Here is an 11,353-nt window from a genome sequence, read left to right as displayed (position 1 = left end):
CCCTCACACATCACGCCCTCACACGCTTTGCGATCTCTAGGCTAGCTCGACGAACTCGCAACACAAGGGACACAAGATTTATACTGGTTCGGGCCACCGTTGTGGTGTAATACCCTACTCCAGTATGGTGGTGGTGGATTGCCTCTTGGGCTGAGGATGAACAGTACAAGGGGAAGAACAGCCTCCTGAGGAGAGGTGTTCTTGTGCTTGGTGACCTTGTGTGGACGAGGATTACTCAAGATGAGATCAGATCAGACACCCTCCTACTGTGGTGGCTAGCCCTATTTATAGAGGCCATGGTCCTCTTCCCAAATATTGAGCGGGAAGGGATCCCACAACGGCCAATTTGAAAGGGGACAACTAGTACAGCTTATCTTGACAAAAGTAGTCTTCGCCTGCCAAAGGCTCTGGTGGTGACGCGGTCTTGGGCTCCACAATGACCTCCGTCTTGTCGTCCTGCTGGTCTTGGTCTCGTTGCACCGATATGGAAACCTTTGCTTGACACCTCGGTACTCCTCGCCTGCGCTTGCCTCCTTAGCACCAAAGAGGAAACAAGGACACTGCGCGCTAGCGCCCGCGTGGTCTCGATCGTCATGGCTCACGTCACTGGAACCTCGCGAGGTTTGCCTTGCCTTGATCTCTCCGCCCCTCGTGAGCCAGCCCGGTGAAGCCTCTCCTGAGGAGAGTCGTTCGCCTCGCGAGGCTTGGCCCCTCGCGAGAGTCTTGAAAGCTTGCCGGCGAAGATTTGTCGTACGGGCCCGCTCGTAGAGCCACGCCGTGGGCCGCAGGCAGGCAAGTCTGGGGACCCCCGTTCCCAGAACGCCGACAGGCATAGATCGAGATTAGGATTTGTCACTCCGATTGTCCGAGAGGTATCTCTAGGGCCCTCTCGGTAATGCACATCATAATAAGCCTTGCAAGCAATGCAACTAATGAGTTAGTTGTGGGATGATGTATTACGGAACGAGTAAAGAGACTTGTCGGTAACGAGATTGAACTAGGTATTGAGATACCGACGATAAAATCTCGGGCAAGTAACGTACCGATGACAAAGGGAACAACGTATGTTGTTATGTGGTTTGACCGATAAAGATCTTCGTAGAATATGTAGGAACCAATATGAGCATCTAGGTTCCGTTGTTGCTTATTGACCGGAGACGTGTCTCGATCATGTCTACATAGTTCTCGAACCCATAGGGTCCGCACGCTTAAAGTTCTGTGACGATCGGTATTATGAGTTTTTGTGTTTTGATGTACCGAAGGTAGTTTGGAGTCCCGGATATGATCACGGACATGACGAGGAGTCTCGAAATGGCCGAGACTTAAAGGTCGATATATTGGACGACTATGTTCGGACACCGGAAGTGTTTCGGGAGGTTTCAGACATATACTGGAGTACCGGGGGGTTACCGGAACCCCCCGGGGAGTATATTGGGCCTAATGGGCCCTAGTGGGAGAAGAGGAGGGGCGGCCAGGGTAGCCGCACGCCCCCTCCCCCTCTAGTCCGAATTGGACAAGGAGGGGGGCGGCGCCTCCCTTTCCTTTCTCTCCTTCTCTCCCTTCCTTCTCCTCTACTACTCCTACTTGGAAGGGGGAGTCCTACTCCTAGTGGGAGTAGGACTCCTCATGGGGCGCGCCATAGGAGGCCGGCCCCTCCCCCTCCTCCACTCCTTTATATACGGGGAGGGGGCACCCCTTGGAGACACAACAATTGATCATTGATCTCTTAGCCGTGTGCGGTGCCCCCCTCCACTATAATCCACCTCGGTCATATCGTAGCGGTGCTTAGGCGAAACCCTGTGTCGGTAGCTTCATCAACACCGTCACCACGCCGTCGTGCTGAAGAAGCTCTTCCCCGAAGCTCTACTAGATCGTGAGTTCGCGGGACGTCACCGAGCTGAACGTGTGCTGAACTCGGAGGTGCCGTACGTTCGGTACTGAGGATCGGTCGATCGTGAAGACATACGACTACATCAACCGCATTGTCATAACGCTTCCTCTTACGGTCTATGAGGGTACGTAGACGACACTCTCCCCTCTTGTTGCCATGCATCACCATGATCTTGCGTGTGCGTAGGAATTTTTTTGAAATTACTACGTTCCCCAACAGTGGTATCAGAGCCAGGTTTATGCGTAGATGTTATATGCACGAGTAGAACACAAGTGAGTTGTGGGCGATACAAGTCATACTTCTTACCAGCATGTCATACTTTGGTTCGGCGGTATTGTTGGATGAAGCGGCCCGGACCGACATTATGCATACGCTTACGCGTGACTGGTTCTACCGACGTGCTTCGCACACAGATGGCTGGCGGGTGTCAGTTTCTCCAACTTTAGTTGAACCGAATGTGACTACGCCCGGTCCTTGTTGAAGGTTAAAACATCACTAACTTGACGAAATATCGTTGTAGTTTTGATGCGTAGGTAAGAACGGTTCTTGCTCAGCCCGTAGCAGCCACGTAAAACTTGCAACAACAAAGTAGAGGACATCTAACTTGTTTTTGCAGGGCATGTTGTGATGTGATATGGTCAAGACATGATGCTATATTTTATTGTATGAGATGATCATGTTTTATAACGGAGTTATCGGCAACTAGCAGGAGCCATATGGTTGACGCTTTATTGTATGAAATGCAATCGCCATGTAATTGCTTTACTTTATCACTAAGCGGCAGCGATAGTCATAGAAGCAATAGTTGGTGAGACGACAACGATGCTACGATGGAGATCAAGGTGTCGCGCCGGTGACGATGGTGATCATGACGGTGCTTTGGAGATGGAGATCAAAGGCACAAGATGATGATGGCCATATCATATCACTTATATTGATTGCATGTGATGTTTATCCTTTATGCATCCTATTCTGCTTTGATTGACGGCAGCATTATAAGATGATCTCTCACTAAAAATTTCAAGGTACAAGTGTTCTCCCTGAGTATGCACCGTTGCCAAAGATCGTCGTGCCGAGACACCACGTGATGATCGGGTGTGATAAGCTCAACGTTCTTATACAACGGGTGCAAGCCAGTTTTGCACACGCAAAATACTCGGGTTAAACTTGACGAGCCTAGCATATGCAAATATGGCCTCGGAACACTGAGACCGAAAGGTCGAACATGAATCATATAGTAGATATGATCAACATAGTGATGTTCACCATTGAAAACTACTCCATTTCACGTGATGATCGGTTATGGTTTAGTTTATTCGAATCACGTGATCACTTAGATGATAAGAGAGATGTCTATCTAAGTGGGAGTTCTTAAGTAATATGATTAATTAAACTTAATTTATCATGAACTTAGTACCTGATAGTATTTTGCTTGTCTATGTTGTTGTAGATAGATGGCCCGTGCTGTTGTTCCGTTGAATTTTAATGCGTTCCTTGAGAAAGCAAAGTTGAAATATGATGGTAGCAATTACACGGACTGGGTCCGTAACTTGAGGATTATCCTCATTGTTGCACAGAAGAATTACGTCCTGGAAGCACCGCTAGGTGTACCACCTGCGCCGGCAACTACAGACATTGAGAATGCCTGGCAGTCGCACGTTGATGACTACTCGATAGTTCAGTGTGCCATGCTTTACGGCTTAGAACCGGGACTTCAACGACGTTTTGAACGTCATGGAGCATATGAGATGTTCCAGGAGTTGAATTTAATATTTCAAGCAAATGCCCGGATTGAGAGATATGAAGTCTCCAATAAGTTCTACAACTGCAAAATGGAGGAGAATAGTTCTGTCAGTGAACATATACTCAGAATGTCTGGGTACTGCATTCACTTGATTCAACTGGGAGTTAATCTTCCGGATGATAGTGTCATTGACAGAATTCTTCAATCACTGCCAGCAAGCTACAAGAGTTTCGTGATGAACTATAATATGCAAGGGATGGATAAGACAATTCCCGAGCTCTTCGCAATGCTAAAGGTTGCGGAGGTAGAAATCAAGAAGGAGCGTCAAGTGTTTATGGTCAACAAGACCACCAGTTTCAAGAAAAAGGGTAAAGGGAAGAAGAAAGGGAACTTTAAAAAGAACGACAAACAAGTTGCTGCTCAAGGGAAGAAACCCAAGTCTGGACCTAAGCCTGAGACTGAGTGCTTCTACTACAAACAGACTGGTCACTAGAAGCGGAACTGCCCCAAGTATTTGGCGGATAAGAAGGATGGCAAGGTGAACAAAGGTATATGTGATATACATGTTATTGATGTGTACCTTACTAGAGCTCGCAGTAGCACCTGGGTATTTGATACTGGTTCTGTTGCTAATATTTGCAACTCGAAACAGGGACTACGGATTGAGCGAAGATTGGCTAAGGACGAGGTGACGATGCGTGTGGGAAATGGTTCCATAGTCGATGTCATCGTCGTCGGCACGCTACCTCTACATATACCTTCGGGATTAATTTTAGACCTGAATAATTGTTATTTGGTGCCAGCGTTAAGCATGAACATTATATCTGGATCTTGTTTGATGCGAGACAGTTATTCATTTAAATAAGAGAATAATTGTTGTTCTATTTATATGAGTAATATCTTTTATGGTCATGCACCCTTGAAGAGTGGTCTATTTGTGTTGTCTCTCGATAGTAGTAATACACATATTCATAATGTTGAAGCCAAAAGATGCAGAGTTGATAATGATAGTGCAACTTATTTGTGGCAGTGTCGTTTGGGTCATATCGGTGTAAAGCGCATGAAGAAACTCCATACTGATGGACTTCTGGAATCACTTGGTACCTGCGAACCATGCCTCATGGGCAAGATGACTAAAACGCCGTTCTCCGTAACAATGGAGCGAGCAACAGATTTGTTGGACATCATACATACTGATGTATGTGGTCCAATGAATATTGAGGCTCGCGGCGGGTATCATTATTTTCTCACCTTCAGAGATGATTTAAGCAGATATGGGTATATCTACTTAATGAAACACAAGTCTGAAACATTTGAAAAGTTCAAAGAATTTCAGAGTGAAGTGGAAAATCATTGTAACAAGAAAATAAAGTTTCTACGATCTGATTGTGGAGAAGAATATTTGAGTTACGAGTTCGGTCTACATATGAAACAATGCGGAATAGTTTCGCAACTCATGCCACCCGGAACACCACAGCGTAATGGTGTGTCCGAACGTCGTAATCGTACTTTACTAGATATGGTGCGATCTATGATGTCTCTTACTGATTTACCGCTATTGTTTTGGGGTTATGCTTTAGAGACGGCTGCATTCACGTTAAATAGGGCACCATAAAAATCCGTTGAGACGACACCTTATGAACTGTGGTTTGGCAAGAAACCAAAGTTGTCGTTTCTTAAAGTTTGAGGCTGCGATGCTTATGTGAAAAAGCTTCAACCTGATAAGCTCGAACCCAAATCGGAGAAATGTGTCTTCATAGGATACCCAAAAGAAACTATTGGGTACACCTTCTATCACAGATCCGAAGGCAAGACATTTGTTGCTAAGAATGGATCCTTTGTAGAGAAGGAGTTTCTCTCGAAAGAAGTGAGTGGGAGGAAAGTAGAACTGGATGAGGTAGCTGTACCTGCTCCCTTATTGGAAAATAGTTCATCACAGAAACCGGTTTCTGTGACACCTACACCAATTAGTGAGGAAGCTAATGATATTGATCATGAATCTTCAGATCAAGTTACTACCGAACCTCGTAGGTCAACCAGAGTAAGATCTGCACCAGAGTGGTACGGTAATCCTATTCTGGAAGTCATGTTACTAGACCATGGCGAACCTACGAACTATGAAGAAGCGATGGTGAGCCCAGATTCCGCGAAATGGCTTGAGGCCATGAAATATGAGATGGGATCCATGTATGAGAATAAAAGCGTGGACTTTGGTTGACTTGCCCGATGACCGGCAAGCCATAGAGAATAAGTGGATTTTCAAGAAGAAGACTGACGCTGACGGTAATGTTACTGTCTACAAAGCTTGACTTGTTGCAAAAGGTTTTCGACAAGTTCAAGGGGTTGACTACGAGGAGACTTTCTCACCCGTAGTGATGCTTAAGTCTGTCCGAATCATGTTAGCAATTACCGCATTTTATGATTATGAAATTTGGCAAATGGATGTCAAAACTGCATTCCTGAATGGATTTCTGGAAGAAGAGTTGTATATGATGCAACCAGAAGGTTTTGTCGATCCAAAAGGTGCAAAGAAAGTGTGCAAGCTCCAGCTATCCATTTATGGACTGGTGCAAGCCTCTCAGAGTTGGAATAAACGTTTTGATAGTGTGATCAAAGCATATGGTTTTATACAGACTTTTGGAGAAACCTATATTTACAAGAAAGTGAGTGGGAGCTCTGTAGCATTTCTAATATTATATGTGGATGACATATTGTTGATTGGAAATGATATAGAATTTCTGGATAGCATAAAAGGATACTTGAATAAGAGTTTTTCAATGAAAGACCTCGGTGAAGCTGCTTACATATTGGGCATCAAGATCTATAGAGATAGATCAAAACGCTTAATTGGACTTTCACAAAGCACATACCTTGACAAAGTTTTGAAAAAGTTCAAAATGGATCAAGCAAAGAAAGGGTTCTTGCCTGTGTTACAAGGTGTGAAGTTGAGTAAGACTCAATGCCCGACCAATGCAGAAGATAGAGAGAAAATGAAAAGTGTTCCCTATGCTTCAGCCATAGGCTCTATCATGTATGCAATGTTGTGTACCAGACCTGATGTGTGCCTTGCTATTAGTTTAGCAGGGAGGTACCAAAGTAATCCAGGAGTGGATCACTGGACAGCGGTCAAGAACATCCTGAAATACCTGAAAAGGACTAAGGATATGTTTCTCATTTATGGAGGTGACAAAGAGCTCGTCGTAAATGGTTACGTCGATGTAAGCTTTGACACTGATCCAGACGATTCTAAATCGCAAACCGGATACGTGTTTATATTGAACGGTGGAGCTGTTAGTTGGAGCAGTTCTAAACAAAGCGTCGTGGCGGGATCTACGTGTGAAGCGGAGTACATAGTTGCTTCGGAAGCATCAAATGAAGGAGTCTGGATGAAGGAGTTCATATCCGATCTAGGTGTCATACCTAGTGCATCGGGTCCAATGAAAATCTTTTGTGACAATACTGGTGCAATTGCCTTGGCAAAGGAATCCAGATTTCACAAGAGAACCAAGCACATCAAGAGACGCTTCAATTCCATCCGGGATCAAGTCCAGGTGGGAGACATAGAGATTTGCAAGATACATACGGATCTGAATGTTGCAGACCCGTTGACTAAGCCTCTTCCACGAGCAAAACATGATCAGCACCAAGACTCCATGGGTGTTAGAATCATTACTGTGTAATCTAGATTATTGACTCTAGTGCAAGTGGGAGACTGAAGGAAATATGCCCTAGAGGCAATAATAAAGTTATTATTTATTTCCTTATTTCATGATAAATGTTTATTATTCATGCTAGAATTGTATTAACCGGAAACATAATACATGTGTTAATACATAGACAAACAGAGTGTCACTAGTATGCCTCTACTTGACTAGCTCGTTGATCAAAGATGGTTATGTTTCCTAACCATAGACATGAGTTGTCATTTGATAAACGGGATCACATCATTAGAGAATGATGTGATTGACATGACCCATTCCGTTAGCTTAGCACTTGATCATTTAGTATGTTGCTATTGCTTTCTCCATGACTTATACATGTTCCTATGACTATGAGATTATGCAACTCCCGAATACCGGGGGAACACTTTGTGTGCTACCAAACGTCACAACGTAACTGGGTGATTATAAAGGTGCTTTACAGGTGTCTCCGAAGGTACTTGTTGAGTAGGCATAGATCGAGATTAGGATTTGTCACTCCGATTGTCGGAGAGGTATCTCTAGGGCCCTCTCGGTAATGCACATCATAATAAGCCTTGCAAGCAATGCAACTAATGAGTTAGTTGCGGGATGATGTATTACGGAATGAGTAAAGAGACTTGCCGGTAACGAGATTGAACTAGGTATTGAGATACCGACGATCAAATCTCCGGCAAGTAACGTACCGATGACAAAGGGAACAACGTATGTTGTTATGCGGTTTGACCGATAAAGATCTTTGTAGAATATGTAGGAACCAATATGAGCATCCAGGTTTCGTTGTTGGTTATTGACCGGAGACGTGTCTCGGTCATGTCTACATAGTTCTCGAACCCGTAGGGTTCTTACGCTTAAAGTTCTGTGACGATCGGTATTATGAGTTTTTGTGTTTTGATGTACCGAAGGTAGTTTGGAGTCCCGGATATGATCACGGACATGACGAGGAGTCTCGAAATGGTCGAGACGTAAAGATCGATATATTGGACGACTATGTTCGGACACCGGAAGTGTTTCGGGAGGTTTCAGACATATACTGGAGTACCGGGGGGTTACCGGAACCCCCCGGGGAGTATATTGGGCCTAATGGGCACTAGTGGGAGAAGAGGAGGGGCGGCCAGGGCAGCCGCGCTCCCCTCCCCCTCTAGTCCGAATTGGACAAGGAGGGGGGGCCTTTCCTTCTCTCCTTCTCTCCCTTCCTTCTCCTCTCCTACTCCTACTTGGAAGGGGGGAGTCCTACTCCCGGTGGGAGTAGGACTCCTCATGGGGCGCGCCATAGGAGGCCGCCCCCTCCCCCTCCTCCACTCCTTTATATACGGGGAGGGGGCACCCCTTGGAGACACAACAATTAATCATTGATCTCTTAGCCGTGTGCGGTGCCCCCCTCCACTATAATCCACCTCGGTCATATCGTAGCGGTGCTTAGGTGAAGCCCTGCGTCGGTAGCTTCATCAACACCGTCACCACGCCGTCGTGCTGACGAAGCTCTTCCCCGAAGCTCTACTGGATCGTGAGTTCGCGGGACATCACCGAGCTGAACGTGTGCTGAACTCGGAGGTGCCGTACGTTCGGTACTGAGGATAGGTCGATCGTGAAGACGTACAACTACATCAACCGCGTTGTCATAACGCTTCCACTTACGGTCTACGAGGGTACGTAGACGACACTCTCCCCTCTCGTTGCCATGCATCACCATGATCTTGCGTGTGCGTAGGAATTTTTTTGAAATTACTACGTTCCCCAACATCATAAGCATCATTCATAGCAGAAGTGGCATCATCAATAACATTAGACATATCAAAATCAATAGCAGGTGTAGGTGTCGCAAGCTTACTCAAAACAGAAGGTGAATCAAGTGCAGAGCTAGATGGCAGTTCCTTACCTCCCCTCGTAGTAGAGGGATATATCTTGGTTTTGGTATCTTTCAAATTCTTCATAATGATCAACAGATATAAATTCCAAGTGACTCAGAGAATAGAGCTATGCTCCCCGGCAACGACACCAGAAAAATGTCTTGATAACCCACAAGTATAGGGGATCGCAACAGTTTTCGAGGGTGGAGTATTCAACCAAATTTACTAATTCGACACAAGGGGAGCCAAAGAATATTCTCAAGTATTACCAGCTGAGTTGTCAATTCAACCACACCTGAAAGACTTAATATCTGCAGCAAAGTATTTAGTAGCAAAGTAGTATGGAACTAACGGTAACAGTGGCAAAAGTAACAGTAGCAGTTTTGTAGCAATTGTAACAGTGGCAACGGAAAAGTAACATAGGAAAGATCAATATGTGAAAAGCTCGCAGGCAATGGATCAATGATGGATAATTATGTCGGATGGCATTCATCATGCAACAATTATAACCTAGGGTGACGTAGAACTAGTTCCAATTCATCAATATAATATAGGCATGTATTCCGAATATAGTCATACATGCTTATGGAAAAGAACTTGCATGACATCTTTTGTCCTACCCTCCCGTGGCAGCGGGGTCCTAATGGAAACTAAGGGATATTAAGGCCTCCTTTAATAGAGAACCGGAACAAAGCATTAGCACTTAGTGAATACATGAACTCCTCAAACTAGGGTAATCACCGGAAAGAATCTCAATTATTGTCACCTTGGGGTATGCGGATCATAACTCGTAATAGGTGTCTACAACTTGCAAGATCGGATCAAGAACACACATATATTCATGGAAACATAAAGGGCTCAGATATGAATTCATGGCACTCGGGCCCTAGTGACAAGCATTGAGCATAGCAAAGTCATAGCAACATCAATCTCAGAACATAGTGGATACTAGGGATCAAACCCTAACAAAACTAACTCGATTACATGATAAATCTCATCCAACCCATCACCGACCAGCGAGCCTACGAAGGAATTACTCACTCCCGGTGGTGAGCATCATGGAATTGGCGATGGAGGAAGGTTGGCGATGATGATGGCGACGGATTCCCCTCTCCGGAGCCCAAAACAGACTCCAGATCAACCCTCCCGAGGAAGAAAGGGAGGCGGCGGCGGCTCCGTATCGTAAAACGCGATGAGTCCTTCTCTCTGATTTTTTCCTCCCCGAACGTGAATATATGGAGTTGGAGTTGAGGTCGGTGGATGTCTAGGGGACCCACAAGGCAGGGGGCACGCCCTTGGGGGGGGGGGGGTGTCCCCCACCCTTGTGGACAGCTGATGGGTCCCCTCTGGTTGATAATTTCGCCAATATTTTTTATTTATTCCAAAAACATTCCCCGTAAATTTCCAGGTCATTCCGAGAACTTTTATTTCCGCACAAAAATAACACCAAGGCAATTCTGCTGAAAACAGTGTCAGTCCGGGTTAGTTCCATTCAAATAATACAAATTAGAGTCCAAAACAAGGGCAAAAGAATTTGGAAAAGTAGATACGATGGAAACGTATCATGGGGTTCCCTCGCCGTCAAGGGTGGTGGATGCCGAGGTAGTGACTCTTAGATGGTTGATGTGCGCCGAGGCAACAACCTCATAGAACACTAGGACGACTGCTCTATGCCAGGCCTGCAGCTTAGCATTGGTCCCGTGGTGACCTTGAGCAGCAAATATGCAAGGTCGTCGACTCGGTTGACGCGTCACAATGAGGATGATTGGATGGTATGCCGGGAGCGGTGATCACCTAAATGGTGCAACGGTTGAGATATGCGGGGTGGTGGTCCTGTGCAGTTCGGTTGCGGGCAACTGGATCATGTACCGCTTATGGCTCGAGGATGAGTGGTGGTACGTCGGCATGGCGTCATGGGTTCTATAGGTCACAACGACCTCGAGAATTCAGCAACATTGAGAACATTTGCCTTATGTTGTGTAGATGGTGGGGATTATCCTTGATGCTTGATGTTGGTTAGTGGCGTGCGCGTGACCAAAATCGATTTTGGCACTAGGGCTTGTGGAGCGCTGTTTTCTTCACCTTCGCGGGAGCGCCCTGGGTACGCTCTCTCATAATTGTCATGACCTTTTCTCTCTTACAATAGTGAGATGTTAGCTTGGTTGTAGGT

The sequence above is a fragment of the Triticum aestivum genome, chromosome 4D (genome assembly GCF_018294505.1).
Source record: "Triticum aestivum cultivar Chinese Spring chromosome 4D, IWGSC CS RefSeq v2.1, whole genome shotgun sequence".
Lineage (NCBI taxonomy): Eukaryota > Viridiplantae > Streptophyta > Magnoliopsida > Poales > Poaceae > Triticum > Triticum aestivum.
The sequence above is the reverse complement of the archived record's forward strand: the minus strand, read 5'-3'. Positions refer to the sequence as shown.